Raw genomic sequence first — 6,000 nt, 5'->3', positions numbered from 1 at the left:
CCTAGAGGGAGAAAGGGATCTTCATCAAATTGCTCTTCAATTCTCACTTAAAACCTTGAAGATTATCAAGAGAGGCACCTAGGTCTTCTTCCTAAGAGGTGAGATTCTATCACCCAAACTCTTAATTTGAAAATGTAACTAGAATGGGCCATTAGTAAGGTAATTCATAGGGATGGGAGTGCTTACCTTGCATGCATGTGTTCCTAAGGTATGTGGGGAGGTTGTGAGTTAAAGATAGAAGAGAATGGGGGGTGGGTTGGTGGAGTCTTTCATAAAAAGGGGCATGAAACCTTAATACACACATAGTGTTTGATAGAATGCTCATGTGAGCTAGAATTATGATCGTTTTCCTAATTTTGGGTTCAGTTTTACTATATTGCTAAAATAGATTGAAGTTGCTAATATTCTGGAATGTCTTAGAGTTTTAAGAGGCTCAATTGAGGTATGTTGGCTAAACCCCCTCTTCTTAAAATTGAATCCCACATTATTCATGCAATCAACGTAAGTCCTAAATTGAACATCCTAGAAATTGCTATCCCAAATGTGCTTGCTTGGCAAATATATGTGTAATATGTATTCCCATGCTTTCATCATGTTATCTCGTCATCTGAGGAAATGTTCAAGATTTAGAATATGTTCTAATATGCCTAGACTTCAAGTCAAATTCGATTAAGGACTGTTATGCCAAATTGTGTGAAAAGCCTCTATGTGCCTTGAATTCTAAATTGCTCACATGTTAAATGAAGAGTCTTGAATGAAAACCGTGTTGTTATTGATGATAATAATAATATTGGATTGTGGAAAAGAACTTGAATTATGAAATAAGGCCAATTGCGAAGAATGACTTTATAATTAAAGCCACTTGTGCCAATGTGCTGAAAAGATGGGAAAGAAATATGAAGTAAGATGATCAATTGATATGGTTGATGTCTCGAATGAGATGCCTTAGCCGATAGAGCCGAGATCGGACTCCGTGTAATAACACGGTGGTATTGTGAGTGAAATTGTGAACATGGTTGATGTCTCAAATGAGATGGCTTAGCCGATCGGGCAGAAATCGGACTCCGTGTAGGAACACGGTGTTATTGTGGATTGTGGTATATTGACACTAAAAAACATCCAACCTAATAATACGGGAGTTGACTTAAAAATCTATGTGATCCTTAACTTGATGTTTTAATGTTATTTGAAGCTCGTATTGAATCCTTGACTGTTTCCCTTGTATTATTATTTATTTTATTGAAATGGTGTTTAGTTTTCATACTAGTACTATTCGACAGTACTAACGTCCTTTTTGTCGGGGGCGATGCATCTTTAAATGGATGCAGGTGATTCCATAGCAGACAGTGTTGATCATAGATAGGTGTTGCATCCTCTTCTCAGCGGACTCGATGAGCCCCATTTTATTCCGGGGTCATGTAATATATCTTTTGTTTATATTGTTGTACTTTTTGAGGTATAGCCGGGGCCTTGTTGTCGGCACCTTCTTTACACTCTTTTGTATCTTTAGAGGCTCCTTAGATGCTATGTGGGTTGTATATGGGTGCTAGAAAGGTCAAACGGATTATGCTGTAATTTGGATTTTTGTTCCACTAAATCACAAAATGTATGTATTGTGAAACTTAACAGGGAAGTAACAAAATGAAATGGTTTAGTAATGTCTATATATAAGGTCCTTCTACTATTTAGCTAATAAAAACATGTCTTCTCTTATCATAAGCGAGTTGGGTAGAAAGTATTTAACAGGCTTGCTCGACCGGGTTCACTCGGTTGAGCGTCGGTCGCGCTTCCCGAGGTTGGGGGTGACATAGCTATTCAAGAAAGGTGATAAGTTTAGGCTTATTGTTATTTTTGTTATTGTAAAGGGTCAGGTTTCACAATCTATCTCTTATTTTTAATTCTCTACCAAAGGAGATTAGTTCTTTGTTAGCTAATTGTTGTTGCTAGGATTCAACTTCAAGAATAGACTTCTTGAATTCAAGAAACTCTTTCTTGAATTCAATCTATCTTTAATTTTTGTCTTCTTTTTTGTTTTTCTATTTTCTTTTAGCTTCCGCACGTTTCGTGATTTTCTTATTTTTCTTTATCAATTCTTGAATCCCCTATCGTATTGTTATCAAGTGGTATCAGAGCATAGTCTAATCAAGATTTTAATCTTGATAATCTTTGGTGGTTCTTGAGCAAAACAAAACGAAAATCAGCCCAAAAAAGTGTTATTGCTCATTATTATTTTCAGATTCAAGTATAATTTGGTTTCCAAGTCAAGAAAGAAACAAGAAGAGGGGATCCTAGGTCTTGAAGATTAAGGTAACATCTTTCCTTATTCTTGTGGGTTTTAGGTTTCTTAAATTCTTTCCTCCTTTTTAATAACCAATTCCTATTCTTCCTAGATTTGGTCCTTCACTTTCTTTTTCTTTTTCTTTTTGTCTAACTCCACATTCTTATCCCTAAGGTTGTGACTAGTACTGTTTATTGATAAATCCAAAGATTAACAATCAAGAGTTGCTTTGAGTGAAAAAGGAAAGAGAGGTGAGAGCATTATAGGAAAAAAGCTAAATTTGAGAGATACATATTTCCTTTAATCTATGTCAAGATGTCTCGAACAGGTAGTTACAGTGGAAGAAGGAGAGCCATGACTCAACAACTTGAAAAGTCAAACTTACAGTATATCGAATGGAAGGAAGACAATGGTAAAGATATTTTTCAAACAAGAGCTAAAGTGATGTCTGCAATTTATGCCCGTAGAATTAACAAAGCATTTGGCTATAACTTAATTAGCACTTATATGGTTGAGAACATGAACTTATCTTGTGTTGAACATATTGAACCCTATATGTTGAAAGGAGTAAAGGTATATAAAAGAGTGTTATTGCAATTCTCTATTGGATGAGGATGTGATTTGGTGTGATGTCATTCCCATGAATAGTTTTCATATCTTGTTGGGAAGGCCATGGTATGTCTATAGAAGTGCTTCGTATAGTATGAAAAAAACTAAATACTCTTTTGAGGTTAATGGGAAGAAACTCATTCTTGGGCCTTTGACTCCCTCACAAATTTGTGAAGATGAAAAGATTGTTAAAGAGAATATGGAAAAGTTTGAGAGAGAAAAGAATGAGAGATGTAAGGGAGTGCATGTTGACATTCCAAGAGAGGAAAAAAGGAGAGGTTGTCTTGAGTGAAAAAGAGTGGGATGTCAAGTGAGGTAAAGAGTGATCTTGAGAAAAAAGAAAAGATAAAAGGCAATGAGATAACAAAAGTCTGTGAGGTAGAGAGAGAAAAACAAGAGGGTTTGAGTGAAGAAAAAAAAATTTAGTGAGAGAAAAGAGGCCAAGGGTGAGAAGAAAGTTAGTCTTGTGATAAAAGCCAAAGAGAGTGTAAGCAAGAAAAAGTTTTTTTTACTTCCTAACCCATTAACTCTTTCTTGTATTAGTTCTTATGATTTTGTGCAGCCACATGTTGAAAAACCTTTTGAAAGGGGATGTGAGGCGCAAGATATGGTGGCAAAGGATCCAATTAGATTCCAACATGAATTTGGCGAAATAAATTCTTGTTGGATGGTGGAAGATAAAAGCTTGGTTAAATTATTTGTTATTGAACCTTTTGACTATTTTGATCCTTATTTACAAGTTTAATTAATGGAGTTACCTAAAAGCATTGCTAAGTTGGAGCCATTGAATAAAAGAATACAATGTGATGATGTTCCATTGGTAAATAAGTCCAAGTATGGTATGTATAATTTGTTTATTCGAATTCTTGACCTTTCTAGAACACCTAAGGTATTTTTAGAGGTAATGAACTATACTCTTATTTCTTATGTTGGTGACTTTATAATTTTTGTGGAAGATGATATTTTGATACATATCAAGTCATTAACTTTACTATCTGAGTTCAAGTGCAAGAGTAATTTACTGTCTTTTGAAATTCAGTATGACATAGATGATTATGTATTCCAACTTGGTGCAAAGAGACATGAAATTTATGAGAAGAGGCTTGCGAAGGAGTTAAATATTTCTTCTTCTCTTATTCAAGTGTCTAATGAGTTTTCATGTGATAAATTGCTAGAATGTGATTTTTGTTGTGTGATGGGGAGTCATTCTTCAAGTCATGTTCATTGTGAGCTTGTAAAAGTGTTTGCTACTAGTAAAGAGGATATGCATGATTGTTGTGACCCTTGTGATTAAATACTCTTTCATGTAGAGGAATCCATGAGATTTGTAATTGTAGATAGTTGGCTATATCATAAAAGTATCTTTTTTGAGACATGTGGTAGAGATACTTATATTAAATGGATGTGTGGTCAATATTTTATAATTTCTTTGTCATATATACCTATGGACTACCTTACCGACAAGATCGAATTGCAAGTTCCATTGCATAGTGCTTCTAAGAGAGGTTTTTATTGTATTAATCTAGGTAGGCATAATTTTTATTGGGATAATGATGTACAAATGCTTTATAAGGGAGTATTTACACCTATTAGGATTAGTTGTATTAAATGGACACATGGTCACTATCTTGTTTTGTTCCTATTATTTGTTTAGATTAGTGGATGCCATTTACTAGTGCGTGTTTTCTTTTTCTTGCAAGGTCAAAATTAGAGGACGAATTTTCTTCAAGAAGAGGGGAATGATAGCATCCTAGGAATCTCAAATCTATTAAAAGACAAGGATGAAGCTTTGGAATCTCAAAGAGGGCCTCTAACAAGATGTCAAGCTAAACAGTTGCAAAACAAGGTCATTAGACTTCAAGTGCAAATAATGAAGTTATTAATTAGGAGGAAGGGCTCAAGGATTAAGGATGTGAATTGGCTAGGTTTTACAATTGTTTTATGGCCCAAATTTATGTCCAAGAAGAGGAGTATTGGAACCCAAGAAACATCCTTTGAAGAAGGTCCTAATCAGTCCACTTTTGGACCATTTTGGCACCTAAAATGTGTCCAAACTTGCAGCCCAATTAGTCCTACATGAAGTCACATTTTTATAATATAAAAAAGACTTACTTTATGTCAAAGAAGTTTACAATAGTCATGCTAGAAGTTGAGTGCAAGTTGGTGCCAAGTTGCATGCAAATTTCCTTCAAGATTTTCAAGATTTCCAAGATTCTATCCAAGATTGGTTTTGGACTTTCAAGATCCTATCCTAAGGTACTTGGACTTTTTGTCCAAAGTAGTTCGGACTTTCTTTCTTTTTCAAGATTTCTGAGATTTCTAAGATTTATTTTGGACTTTTAAGATCCTATCCTAAGGTAGTTAGAGTTTTTGTCCAAAGTAGTTAGGACTTTCTTTCTTTGTTTTTATGGTAGAATTTCGTGCTTCCCTCTCTATATAAAGGGGTGTCTTCTTTGTTTTTAGGACAGATTATGTTAGACAATATCAACAAAAATTGTGTGATTTTTCTTGCACTCTTGTGTGTGGCTACTCTTGGATTTATTCTTCAACCTTCAAGAATCAACTTAAGGTGGTAAGATTAAACCCTTTTTGAAATTTTAGATAACTTCTAGGTATTCAAGAAAGCTGATAAGTTTAGGCTTATTGTTGTTTTTATTATTCTAAAGGGTTGGGTTTCATAATCTATCTCTTGTTTTTAATTCTCTACAAAAGATAATTAGTTCTTCGTTAGCTAATTGTTGTTGCTAGGATTCAATAAAGAAACTCTTTCTTGAATTCAATCTATCTTTAATTTTTGTATTTTTCGTTTCCCTATTTTCTTTTAGCTTCCGCATGTTTCTTGATTTTCTCATTTTTCTTTAGTAATTCTTGAATCCCCTATCGTGTTGTTATCAAATTCGGAGGTCCCTAGCTCGAGTTATCTCTTTTTGTCGAAATCTTGAAGTTTAAAGGCTTAATGACTTTAAAGAATTGATCAGTGTTTGACTTTGTTGATACCGGATCCGTATTTTAGTTTCGGAACTCAGTATAGGTCCATTACTATATTTTTAACTTGTCTGTTAAATTTGGTGAGAAACGGGGTTGGTTTGACTTGATTCGGACATCCGGTGGTT

Source organism: Nicotiana tabacum, chromosome 2 (assembly GCF_000715075.1).
Source record: "Nicotiana tabacum cultivar K326 chromosome 2, ASM71507v2, whole genome shotgun sequence".
NCBI lineage: Eukaryota > Viridiplantae > Streptophyta > Magnoliopsida > Solanales > Solanaceae > Nicotiana > Nicotiana tabacum.
The sequence above is the reverse complement of the archived record's forward strand: the minus strand, read 5'-3'. Positions refer to the sequence as shown.